This window comes from Pinus tabuliformis, chromosome 7, assembly GCF_031772625.1.
Source record: "Pinus tabuliformis cultivar Carrire ecotype Pingquan chromosome 7, CPIR1, whole genome shotgun sequence".
In the NCBI taxonomy this organism is placed as follows: domain Eukaryota; kingdom Viridiplantae; phylum Streptophyta; class Pinopsida; order Pinales; family Pinaceae; genus Pinus; species Pinus tabuliformis.
The window spans coordinates 1,610,513,844-1,610,528,577 of record NC_142293.1 but is presented as its reverse complement, the minus strand read 5'-3'; the positions used below and the strand labels follow the sequence as shown (position 1 = coordinate 1,610,528,577).

Genomic DNA, 14,734 nt, shown 5'->3' with positions numbered 1-14,734 from the left:
TTTCATGAAGATGAGGTAGCATGTATTGATTACGTTCTCAGTAACCCCCATGGGATCCTCGCATTCTTAGATTCATACCAACTATTAGTTTCATGAGGACATGTAATGTGTTTGATTGGGCGAAGATGACAAATGCCTAATTTGACATATTTTTAGCATCTGTTTAATAACTTTCTCCACCATTTTCCAAATTTCCATCATTTCTTATTACCTTTTCCATCCATTTTAATACATTTTTGGTCAAGGTAGGGATATCCTTATATGTTCCATTTCAACAATTATTCTTTCACATTTTTTGGGAAATGATTTCTTTTATGTACTAATAGTGGCATATAAGATACAAATGCTACACAAGTACTACTCAACATAGGTATATCAGCCATGGATGCATCTATTTGTAGGCTTTTCAACTCCCTATATGTGCTACAACATTTTCATGCAGGGCAAGTTTTAATTTCCGCAACTGTGAGATGTGACCATAGTTGCTACAACTATTTATCATTGCTACAACTCTTCACTGCATTTGCAAATCTAGGATGAAACTACAAAGATACACAACTTTAGATTATTGACATCATTGTTATGAATCTAGTGTTACAATTCTTATCATTGTGACTTGTACTTCTCCTGACATTTTTGTTGCAACTTGTGGTTCCCCTTCTAGTGATGCATTGCTCCAACTTTGTATTCTTCTACTTGTTGCAACTTTCATGACAATGCTACAACTTTGTGGCTATTGCATCAGTGCATCAGTGCAACAGTAAACTATCTAACTACCAATTTGGGATCGGTCGAGTAGTTGACAATAATTTCTCATGAGAAATTGGATGACCAAGAAAAGTGGATGAATCTACTACCACCTATCACGTAATTGCATCGTGTCACACAATGCTTGTTTTCTATTATTTTTAAAGAATATGATGCAACAAGATGAATAGCCTAGTTACCATGGTTATCCATCTAGTTGTTTCAATTATTTAAATAGAAAACATCTTTTATAAAAGCCTTCTATTGTCCTTTAAGTGGGTAGCTAGGAACTAGTAACCAGAAACTAAGAATATTATTGTACTTTCCATACTTATGCAATTTGATTTTCTTTCCTCTCTAATTAGAGTAATATTGTGTGGAGCATTCACATTATATTGGCTTTCTACTCAGTGCCTTGCCAAAGGAGGTAGGCCCCCCTCTTTATTCAGGTACTATATTCATACATAACATAGACTTAGTTGTAATTATTTTTTCTATTTATTTCTACATTAACTTTGGTTTTTATATTTTTGTAACCCTAAATCACTAATTTCCACAAATATGATAATTTACATTGTTACAACTAAAACTATAGGCTTATTGTTGTAAGTCAAGTGTTGATGTTATCTTCATTTACTCACTAAATTAGTTTCGTGAAAGATTTAAAACATTTCTTAAGTTAGGGTTTTTGTCGCAACTCATGTTGCTACAACTCTCCTATGTTATAGAGTTAAATTACTCTATTTGCCTAAACATTTTCAATTGGTTATATTATTTATATCTTCTTTAAAAGGAAGTGTGAATTAAAGGAGACCATTTTAATACTTGAGCGAGTCACCTCTAGATCCTACTATGATTCACTTTCCTCTCAGATTGATTTTTTTTTTTACAATTCACATTCTTGCAACATAGATTAGAAAATGTTCCTCTATATTTCTACAAAAGCGATGTGACTTAGATCACTTGGTGAATTGCAAGAGAATCAATATATCTATAACTATGACAATCATTTCGTTACAACAATTTTAGGCACATACATGATTGTACTAGCATATACAATGGATGGCAATTTGCAACTTCCCCTACAAACCTCAGGTTGAAAATTAAATCAACAGTCTTTTGGTTGTCACTCTAAACAACTAGAAAAATAATTAATAGCCTTGTTGCAACGATAGGTGCATTCTACAACCTAATATGACCCCCATGTGTAAGTATGTCATGTCCTCAAAAAATAATAAAAATAATTTTCGCTAATGTCGGCCAAAACATTAGCTTGAACCTTAAATTATATTATATATAACTTTTAATATTATTAATGGACTAAGATTAATTACTAAAATATAACTATGTATTAGTATATATTGTTTGAATGGATAATAAAATATCTCATTATCATATACGTGAATTTGAATGGGTCATAAATTTACCTTCGACAAAAAAATTTACCACATCAAAATCAAAATTAGGAAAATTTTAAACATCTTTACTCTTTATTAAAGGCAATATCATTGTGCCTAGAGGCACATTCTACAACCCGATATGACCCCTATGTGTAAGTATGTCACGTCCTCAAAAAATAATAAAATTAATTTTCGTTAGAGTCACCCAAAACATTAGCTTCAATCTTAAATTATATTATATATAACTTTTAAATCTTATTGATGGACTAAGATTAGTTACTAAAATATAACTATGTATTATTAGATATAGTTTGAATGGATAATAAATTATCTCATTATCATGTAAGTGAATTTGAATGGGTCATAAATTTACCTTTAACAAAAAATTACCACATTAAAATTCTAAATTAGGTAAAATTTTAAACATCTTTACTCCTTACTAAAGCCAATATAATTTCTTAAATCAAAGGAAAAATGTTAATTCAATATTTTTTTCGATTAAATATTTGTAAAATAATTTTAAAAGGAAAAATCATATCCTGTGGATATGTTATAGTCATGAAAGACACAAATATTTCCACATTATTATAAAATTGGTTATCATTTCATATAAAAAAACATCATTAAATATACTATTAATATTAAAATAATAATAATAATAATAATATATTGTAATATTAATATTATTCAATTTAATAACTTTGGACCAATACATTATTAAATTTTATATATTATTCAATTTGTTATATTATAATATATATTAATATATCATTGTATATATATTAACTCTAGATATATATGGAGGGAAGAACAGAAACATAGAATGATACAGGTGGATAGATAGGGGAGTGACAAGAGAGAGATGGAGATAAAATGGAGAGGGGAGAGGAGGAATGAAGAGAGAGATAGAGGAGTGAGAGAGGGAGATAATGGTAAGAGAGAAAGAGGGAGACATAAATATGGAGGGGGGAGAGAGTGGGAGAGAGAGAAGCAGAGAGGGAGGGAGCTAGTGACAAGGTTGGAGGGAAGAGAGAGATAGATAAAGAGAGAGAGAGAGAGAGATGGGGGAAATAGGGATGTAGGAGAGAAAGGAAGAGAGGGGAAGGATCAAAGAGAGGACTTGAGAGAGAGGAGGAGAGAGGGACGGATAGAGACATGGAGTTGGAGGGGGAGAGAGGGATTGAAGAAGAAAGACATAGAGAGAGAAAAATGGAGAGAGAGAGATGAAGAGAGAGTGTGTAAGTTTTTGGGTGAAATAGAGAGACAAAGAATGAGAGATGGAAGGAAGGGGGAGAAGGAGAGAGAATGAGAGAGGTAGGGAGATAGTGACAGAGTTGGAGGGAAAAGAGAGATATGGAGGGAAGAGATAGAGGGAGGCGGGAGAGAGAATAAGGAAGAGAGGGAGGGTGTCAAAAAGAGAAGGAGTGATAAGAGAGATAGAGAGAGAGAGGGAAAAGAGGAGAGTAGTATGGAAGAGAGATAGAAGGTGGAGAGAGGGATATAAGGGGAAGAGAGAGGGAGAGGGAGAGGAAGAGGGAGAGAGATATATATATAGATATGGGGAAAGAGTCTATATGGTTTGGGGGTGATATAGAGAGACAAAGGAAAGGCAAAAGGAGATAGAGATATAGATGGAATGTGAAGAGAGGGAAGAAGAGAGAGATAGAGAGAGGCAGGGAGAGAGGAAGGGATAGATGGATATGGAGAGAGAGAGCATGTGTGTTTCGGTGGGTGATATAGAGAGACAAAGAGGGAGAAATGGAGGGAGATATAGATATGGATGGAGGGAGGAGAGAGGGAAGAATATTTCTTGCACTAGATGCATTGATTTCAGTTTAGATGATGATTTCTAATCATTTTTTATTGCTTGGACTAGATGCATTGATTTCAATATAGATGTTGATTTCTAGTTATATTTGATTGCTTGCACTCGATGCATTGATTTCAATGTAGATGATGATTTCAAATTATATTTGATTGTTTGCACTAGATGCGTTGATTTTAGAGTAGATGTTTATTTATAATCCTATTTGATTAATCTAGATGCATTGAATTTAGTGTAGGTGGTGATTTCGAATCCTATTTGATTGTTTGCACTAGATGCATTGATTTCAATGTAGATGTTGATTTCTAATTATATTTTATTGCTTGCACTAGATGCATTGTTTTTAGTGTAGATGTGGATTTATAATCCTATTTGATTGCTTGCACTAGATGCATTGATTTCACTGTAAATGTTGGTTTCTAATATCATTTAATTTCATGAAATATATGCATTGTTTTCAGTGTAGATGTTGTTTTTTAATCTTATTTGATTGTTTGGACTAGATGCATTGATTTCAGTGTAGATGTTGTTTTCTAATCCTATTTGATTGTTTTCATTAGATGCATTAGATGTTGTTAATATTGAGGTTGTAGATTATAATAAAAAAAAAATCAAGATATATTTAGTAATACCTAGAGGGACACTATTAAGAGTTTATTAGTTCTTAACAGTTACGATACCTACACTTAAAATGAAATAGATATGAAAAATCGATCCTCCTGCAAAGTGAAAATTAATCCTGACAAGATTATCTCCCTGCTTCATCACCAACTAATTACTAATATACAATTACATTATTCAAAATTACATATATTCAAAATTACTAATTGATAATTGCATACAACAATGTATTCAAAATATTTATAAGAAGAAAATTTATATTTATAAACATTCAAAACAAATCAAAATATTCTTGAAGGAGATGTGATAATTGTTTGGAGAACAAATAATGTAAATATTTTATAAATATAGCCACTCATTTAAAAAAAAATTCAAAAATACATTATTTCTAGACTTTGCAAATAGACTATAGATAAAAAGATCATGAAAATATTCTTGAAGGAAATAAATTATTTCAAACATTAGGAAAGAAACAAAATATTTCAACAGTAATTTTGACTTTGTAAGTTATTAAAACTACCCTTCATGATATATTTAATAATACCCGGAGGAACACTGTTAAGAGTTAACTAGTTGTGAGAAGTTGTGATACCTAAAATTAATTGAAATAGATGTGCAATATCAATCCTCTTGCAAACTATTGAAAATATTGTCTCACTTCCTCATCACCAACTAATCACTAATAGACAATTACATACACATGTAAAAGATAACACAAGGTTGTCTCTTCATCACCAACTAATCACTAATAAACAATTACATACACATGTAAAATATAACACAACAACTGTAACATTTACAAATATTACCATGCAAATCCAAACACATATAAACACACAAACTAATCAAAGCATCCAAAAAACAGACTTACAAACCATTCAAGGCAAGCAACACAGACTAAACTAAACGAGAATGATATCACCATGCCAAGCAAAGAAAACATAATGTGAATTTTGAATTTTATCTCAAACATATACATAATACTGATAATATAAAAGTGGGACATTTTCCCCTCAACTAGAACCACCTTAGATCCATCTAACACTGGATGTATCATGCGGCAAGAGCCGAGAGGGATCAAATCCCTCAGCAGAAAAGAAGGTTTGCACCTCGAGGGATTTGATCCCTCTCGGTGCATGATAGATCCAAATCCATCGAGCAGAAAAGAAGGTTTGCACCTCGAGGGATTTGATCCTTTTGCTGCCTTAACGATGTAAAATGGTGCGGGATCTTTATCTGTGTTTGGATCTGGATAGGGATTTGGAACAGGAATAAGCTTTGGATATAGAGGCTCTCGAGCATACGTTGAAACCAGTGCTCCAGCTTGTGTTCTGGAATGGCGAGGGATTTGATCCCTTTCGGTGCATGATAGATCCAAATGCCTCGAGTAGAAAAGAAGATTTGCACCTAGAGGGATTTGATCCCTCTCGGTGCATGATAGATCCAGTGTTAGATGGATCTAAGTTGGTTAACTATTGACCATGAATAGAAAAAAATCATTATCAAACAAAAACTCTCGAACTGAAGATGTCAACCAAAATAAATAAATAGATCACCAGTGAACCAAAAACCATGTTGGTTCCTTACCACATACCACTAGAGAATTCCAAATCACCAAATTTACACCCATTTCTTGCCACTAAATTGTTCTGAACAATAATACCACCTAGGTAATGATGATTCAATGATAAAGACATCATGAACTTAATCCACCCTACACTGCTAGGTGTGAGTGGTTTTTTCTATATTTGTTTTCTCCCTGCAGCTAAGACCGCCCCAGTGCCAGCCTAACGCGTAATGCCAGTACGGTGTCAGTGTGCGTTTTCTATATTTGCTTTTGCTGCAGTTAACACTGCCACAAGCACTCTCAGGTCCGTAGAAGATGCTATGCTGAAAAGGTAAACTACATGGAATGGTCACAGAGGATGTCAGTGTGCCAGTGTGCCTTTTTCTTTTATTAGCATCAGCTTGCTTTGGAAGAAATTATTTCAGAAATATTAGGTCTAAAAATATAATTAACCAAAATCCAAATAAAAAAAATAATATATATATATATAATATTTTACTATTCAGCCTATTAAACATATTTTCACATATTATATTTTTTAAATATTTATTTTATTTCTCATTTACCTTAATTTATATTTAATTTTTTTTTGTCCCCAAGAAAAAACTACTAGTTTTATTGAATATATAATATAACTTATAAGTTATTGTTTTTCTTTCAAATTCAACTTCACGTTATATTTATGAATATGATTTACATTATAATTCATAATTGTTATTTTTATATTTTTGTAATTAATTCTATTTGATATAATATATTTATAAATTTGTAAAAATTATAAATTTTAATAGAAAATATTGATTTAATAATTTAAACTTAAAAGATATTATAATATCATATAAATAAATATTATAATATTATATAAATAAATAATCAAACTCTTTTTTTCTTTCTCTTTTTTTTTTTTTCTTTCAGTACGAAAAAAAGCTTGATTGTATTAAGGTCCTTTATATCAATGTAAACAGAATGTTAGATACATGACTAAACAGATAGAAGAAAATCATTTCTGCTGTAGTTTCTGAAAGCTAATAAGAAAGCATAAAAGACAGACAGTAGATAGAGAAAAAAAGGTCTATAAATAAGGAAACAAAACTTTACCAGATTGATTACTTGTATAGGTAAAATTCCTTTTAAGGAGCATCCTCTTAAGGAGCATCCTCTGCCATGTAGGAGAAAGTTAAATAATCAAACTCTATCTTTATCTCCGATGTTGTTCATGTATGCACAGTATCCATAAAGATAATCCATTTAAATAATTACATCAATTTTTTTTAATGTAAGTTATAGCTGAAATTAGCTTACTAATTTACTAGCATTACACTTAAGCTGACCCTTGTGAAAAAAATTGGAAAATCCTTTCTGATTATCTCTCATAGTAAAGTTCCACTATGCCAATGAAACTTTAATTTTTCCGCTGACCTGAAAAATATAGATCAAGGACAAGGTTCTTTATGGAGTATTATCGTTTCGTTTTGTTTCCACTCTAAATTGGAAATGGTTTTAATTTAAAGTGAAATTGTTTGTGGGATAAAAATTCCTGCGGCAACAAAAAAGATCTGGTCATGCCAAAATAATTTTCTTCCATTTTCGACGAAGAGATACTCCAACTCTGATAGTGTGATCAGAAATATATACTTATCCTTTACGCCTAGTCCCTGGGATTAAAATATTTCGTCTTTCCATTTCCAAACAAAGGACTCACTTATTTTTATCAGCCTCCTTCCAAATTCCAAACATCGACTATAATCGAAGATACTTAGATATTTCATTAAAAGTAAATCTTCCGTGTCATTCCATTCACCAAAAAAAAATGAGAGAACTACATTAATTTTGACAATGACCACATTAGTCTTATGTTTCTATTTACAGGCCTGCAACTGTAATGGGGAAGTAATTAATGTTGTGAAAAGTCTCTATAAACAGTTCTAGTTCAGGATTCAGATCCCTTTATTTTTCTTCTGGTGACTGACAAATGAATGAACACATGGAAGCCACACAATCAGTCGATCAGCGGTCCCTTCATGCCGTATTATTTCCGTTTCCGCTGCAGGGACACATAAAACTTTTCATGAATTTGGGCCATGTTTTGTGGTTACAGAATTTGTCCAAAGGCGTCTGGCTGATTCCATTATGGGTAATAGGAATCATATGAATATACGATTCGAAAATCTGCCTTACGGCCTGCCAATTTAATGTTTGGGAATGAAATAATGATTGGAATTGAAATAGATTTACGTAGGAAAACTTTTTGGGTATTTCTGAGTCAAATCTAAGATTAGAGATTCCGAAAATATTCCAAAATCTAATTCCTGATGATAGAATATTCCAAAATCTAATTCCTGATGATAGAAAACCGTAATATTACATTGGCTCTATGGATGTAAACAATCTTGGTCTGTTTTCTAGTCGTGAAGGGACTTTCAACTGGGCTGGGGCACATTGAAGCGTCACAATTTTTCGTTATGGGGTTGGATGCGGCCATTTTTATGATCAGAGGGCGATTCAATTTATTGATCACATGGTTGGTTTTATCCAATAAACAATAGAGATGGAGGGCATATCAAAATTTTCACAAATTTTTTTTTGAGGATGTTAGGAATATAATTTACGTAAAAGTAATAAATATAGATAATAAACAATAATCAGAATATATTATTGGTGAAAAATTATTTATTTAATTATATATTATATTATTCTTATTAATACATTTTTAATGTATATTATTGTATTTTAATGAAAATCTGTCTTTTAAAATATTTCACTTGAAGAACCGACTCTATTCGCTTCAGAGGAAGTACCCGAAAAGGTAAAAACTAAAAAATATAAAATTCTTAAATAAATAGGAACAAATAGCTTTGATTTCGCCCTAAGCATGGCTATATCCTCAATCACTGACCTGCAAGTCGGATAAAGACTAGGGTTACCCAAAATGTGGAAACCCCTCTGGTAGACTATGGAAGATGGATTTGAAATAGATAGGACAAAATGGATTTGGGAAGGATACTAGGGTTTTTAATCGAATATACTTAGATATGTTACATTAAAAGTAAATCTTCTGTGTCACTCCATTAACCAAAAAAAAGGAGGGAACTATATTAATTTGTACAATGTCCCCATTACTATTATGTTTCTATTTACAGGCCTGCAACTGTAATGAGGAACTAATTAATGTTGTGAAAAATCTCTATAAACAGTTCTACATCACTGTGCCTCTTCCAGAATTCAGGTCCCTCTATTTTTCATTTGGTGAGAAATGAATGAACACATGGAAGCCACACAATCAGTCGATCAGCGGTCCCTTCATGCCGTATTATTTCCGTTTCCGCTGCAGGGCCACATAAAACCTTTCATGAATTTGGCCCATGTTTTGTCTACCCGCGAGTTCTATATCACTTTCGTGCTTACAGAATTTGTCCAAAGGCGTCTGGCTGAATGTGGGGTGATTTTGACCCATGATGATGATTCCATTATGGGTAATAGGAATCATATGAATATACGATTCGAAACTCTCCCTGACGGCCTGCCTCCCCGAAATGGGTCTACTCTGAATCAAAATGTTCCTGTCCTCTTCCAATCTATGACCGCTAACGCTCATCTTCACTTCCGCAAGTTGATGGAGAGGCTCCAACATCTTCCCAACGTTCCTCCAGTCACCTTTATAGTGTCGGATGGACTTTTATCGAAGACGCAGGATGTTGCGAACGAATATGGTATTCCCAGAGTTGCCTTCTGGCCGACCAGTGCCTTCGGTTTCACCGCTTACTTTATCATTCCTCTGCTCATCGAGAAAGGATATCTTCCTCTCAAAGGTACGCAACAAATGTCAACATCATAGTTGTTTGTTCTAGGAATTGTAAATAAGCTATGTCCTTTTTCCTTTTATTTACATCCACGCATAAGCAATCAAGCTGCATCCTGCAACCAACCAAGGGGATGGTGATATATGAAATTTTAAGTCTTGCGTAGGTTAAGAATCTAGCATTGATGGCCGAACTGTTTTTCTTTATCCCCAAAATTTGGACGATTTCTAGATTTGTGCATGTCATTGTTGTGTGCAGGAGATATGTTAATTTTCTGTGTATCAAAATCAATCACAATTTAAAATGTATCACCCGAAGATTTATGCTCCGATTTAAAATGTATCTGTGAATTTAATATAGAGTAAAATAGTTTTATTGATAAAAACTTTTTGTGTATTTTTAGGTAAAATCTAAAATTACAGATTCTAAGAATATTTCAAAATCTAATTTATAAAAAATATTCCAAAAATGATAATAGAGACAAGTTTTCATCAAAGAGATATAGAACAGTTGATGAAGGAGTGCGCTGTTAAGGCGCTCCCTTGCAAAGGTCACTAGTTCTAATCTCCCCGATACCAAAAAGTCCAGCATTGTTTCCTCTGGTGCGAGGGTGACTTTGACGGCTTAGATGCCCGTGAGTCGTGGCCTCTCAGCCACAGGGTAAGAGTCATTTTCAGGATTCACCCACTTATCAACAAAAAGAAGATAATAGAGACAAGTTTTCTCCACCCAGAAAACAGTAATATTACATTTTTTTCCACCCAGAATACAGTAATATTACATGGGCTCTATGGATATAAATTATCTTGGTCTGTTTTCTAGTAGTGAAGACAGGGTAAGAGTGATTTTCGGGATTCACCCACTTATCAACAAAAAAAAAGATAATAGAGACAAGTTTTCTCCACCCAGAAAACAGTAATATTACATGGGCTCTATGGATATAAACTATCTTTTTCTGTTTTCTAGTCGTGAAGAGAATCTTTCAACTGGGGCACATTGAGGCGTCACAATTTTTCATTATCGGGTTGGATCCGGCCATCTTTATGATCAAAGGGTGATTCAATCTATTGACAACATGATTGGTTTCATCCAACATTCCGTCTCAGACTCGTTAGCGATGCGATGGAGGCTATACCAAAATTTTCAGAAAAAGTTTTTATGAAGAGGTATCCGAAAAAGTAAGATTATTAAATAAATTGGAACAAATAGCCCCTTGGGGATGTTGAAGTCGGACAGAAAAATGACTAGGGTTACCCAAAATGTGTAAACCCCTCTGGTATTGTATGGGAGATGGATTTGAAGGAGGGGGTACGAAGGATACCAGGTATCATGCCGTAATGAAGCGATGGGGGTTCCCCAAATTGTGGAAGCCCTGCCGGTATTTTACCGACGAAGGGTTCAGGAAAATATGGATTTTAGAGGAAAGAATAAGATATATTTGACAAGGATTGGGAGGAGCCAGACCAGCTTTGAATTTCTATAAGGATCCCTGCCGGGATGGAATTTGCTTTTCAATAGATTTGGCGTATAAACGATATGTGCAATTACGAAGAGACATTTATGACAAAAGATATTAACTTTTTGTATTATGATGAAGAAAAAAAAAAGTTATAGTTCAAATTTCCCGTAATATATTATTATGTATACTATTAATAACTATATCATATGAATACCAGTAATAACTATGTCATATATCAGTAACAATTAAAAATGTAAAGTTCTCTTTTATAAATTTATAAGTTTAAGAAAGAATATGATATGCATCTTTGTAAATTAAGAAGTTAATGTATATAAGTAATAATTTAAAATGTGTATTTATCTTTTATAAATTTACAAGTTTAAGAGAGAATATGATATTTATCTTTGTAAATTAAGAAATTAATTTAGATTTAAAAATGGTATTTTTTTCATGAAAATGATTGCGTTGTTGAAACAATTGTATACATGTCATATCTTTTGCAGTTTCAATCTGTTCTTCGCACTTTGGATGGAATTGCCATTGTACTTTGTATTGTGATGAATAATGTTTGTGTTTGACAGATGAAAGCTGCCTCACCAAGGAATATCTTGATGAAGTGAGAATCACTTGCATCCCAGGAATGCCCCCGCTGCGGTTGAGGGAGCTGCCCAACTTCCTCTTAGTCACAGATATTTCGGACCCTGGTTTTCAGAGTGGAATAATGGTAGGCCAAGGTACATTATCCGCAGCTGCATTACTAGTTAACACATTCGAAGAACTGGAACGCCCAGTTATGGAGGCACTCTCAGTTAACTTCCGTGTATATGCCATCGGTCCTCTACTGCTATCTCAATCATTTCATTGTAAGAGTAAAGAAGGACCCTCGGATGAATTGAGTTTGTGGAATGAAGAAAGTTGCTGCCTCACATGGTTGGATACACAGAAACCATGTTCTGTCGTGTACGTTTGTTTGGGAAGCATTGCAGTTTTGTCCAATGAACAACTACTGGAATTTGCATGGGGATTGGCCTCCAGCAACCACCACTTTTTGTGGGTTATCCGGCCAGATATAGTTAATGGTGAATCTGCCATATTGCCAAAGGAATTCATTGAGGAAACAAAGGATAGAGGTCTGTTGGTGGGGTGGGCGCCCCAGATAAAAGTACTGTCCCACCCTTCTTTGGGAGGGTTTCTCACTCATAGCGGATGGAACTCCACGTTGGAAAGCATAAGCGCGGGAGTGCCGATGATATGCTGGCCCTTTCTGGCTGATCAACATATAAATGCGAAATTCATTTGTGAAGAGTGGGGAATAGGAATGCATTTAAAAAAGACGGTGAAGAGGGAAGAGGTGGCAGTGTTGGTGAGGAATTTGATAGGAGGAGAGGAAGGAGTTAAAATGAGGAAAAGAGTTGGAAAACTGAAACAAGCTGCGAAGCGCGCTGTCCACGATGGAGGATCTTCTAACAACAACTTAGAGAAGTTACTCAACCAAATAATTCCTCAAAAGAATGCATGAAATTATAGCCCAGATGGTTGAGGCAGAAGTTTAAACGCGAATGTTGGTAGGTGCCGGTATCTAGTTTTTAATTTCATTTCTCTTTAAAGTTACCTACAGTTCTCTAATTTGTGGATCTTCAGGTCGCTCCAGGGACTTCTCTAACCTCTCACAAAAACAAGGTAGAATAGATATAAGTTACCGAAGAAACATGGTATGATAGATATTCGCGGTCAAGTTAGTTTAGGTGAAGTCAGTAATTATTGGGTTTAGCGTAGAGCTCTGCAAAGCTTATTTCAGTGGCAAACTCTTTGGTTATATGGTCGACCGTTCATCACTGTAGGGTGCAGTGACTGATAATTATATTGGGGCCATATATAGGTAACATTCTTCCTGACTGATAGTATGATTCCAAGATTTCGCTCTAAGATGATCATGCAAGAGATTTAAGTTTTTTCAATGGGTATACATTGTCTTATATTATTTATTACTTCAAGCAGGGCTTGATGGATACATTATCCTTGGTTTTTTCAAGAAGTGGGTATCTTGAGTGAATAAGTATCTTGCACATATAAATAATACACTGCGTTTATGTTAAATTGTGTATTCAAAGATATGAAATAGAAAAATACGATTAAGGATGTTTTAGTTTTGAAGTATTGAAAATAATTAAAATAATACGTTTAAAAATTAACTAATATGAATAAGTAGTTTAAAGTGGGATTTAGATATTTTTAAATATAAACCTAGCACCACCAAATTTGATATTAACTTAAATAATTAAATACATATTAAAAGAATATAAATAAAGAATTAAAAGAAAAAAAAATCACTATAAAGTAATTTCCCAAATAAACGATAGATAATAGTAATTATTTCCAAATAAACAATAAATGAATTTTAGATAGGGAAATGATTTTCATTTAATTTTTGAAGTTTTTCAAAATTTTAGTAAAACCATGTAAAAAAAATTATAAAAAAGAGAAAAAAGAGTATAAGGGAATTTTTCTTACCATATAATATTGTATATAAGAATGGTTTCAAAGTTTTTTTTCGGTCTCTTTAATAAATCTAGAGGGTTATATATAATTTGGTTTTTTAGTCAAATTTTGAATTTGAATGGTTTCAAATACATTCTCGAGTGCATATATGGATTTAGCATCATGAAAAATTCCTATGGGGCTTTTATTTTGGAGATTAGAACTAAATTTATGAAAAATTGTATTGCACTTGGATTGTGGAGAGTTAATAACTCAAACCTGTGATTCTAACAAATCCTTACCAAATTTTGGACAAATTCGACCAGAAAATATGCCCATAAAAGCTTCTGAAACATACAATAGGTAAAGTATCACAACCTTAAATATAGCTCCATGGTGACATAATTTCTGTCCTCTTTACAAACATGAAAAATAATTAATTGATTGTTGGAATAAAATTATCTATCACTAATATTAGAACATGTTCACATTAGAGAGTGGACCAAAGGCAACCATTAAAGGTACACTATAGCTAATTATTCCAAAATTCCTTTTGATTATAGGAAGATTGAAACGTAGATTTGTGGTACACGAAACCATGCACATTTTCTGGGTTGAATAACCATTGTGTTACCAAGTGTTGGAAAAGAATGGCTTTGTACATCAAATTTGTCATCTGGGAAATGGACATGACATGAAGACCCATCTCCACATCAGAATAAAGAGAAGGGAAAGAAAGTGTGGATGTTAAAGAAACTTTTCACTTACTGCAAGAAAGGTGGACATCGAGAAGCTAAAAATCGGAAAATCTATTCAGAGCTTCGTCTAAAAAAGGAC

The 14,734-nt window shown here is 33.2% G+C and overlaps 1 pseudogene across 1 annotated transcript; it reads left to right on the top strand.

Moving 5' to 3' along the window:
• The first annotated feature begins 9,336 nt into the window (after positions 1 to 9,336).
• Positions 9,337 to 13,329, top strand: LOC149254344 (7-deoxyloganetin glucosyltransferase-like; annotated as a pseudogene). Its single transcript, XR_016266287.1, has 2 exons — positions 9,337 to 9,969; positions 12,001 to 13,329. The product of XR_016266287.1 is annotated as a 7-deoxyloganetin glucosyltransferase-like (transcript).
• The last annotated feature ends 1,405 nt before the right edge of the window (positions 13,330 to 14,734 follow it).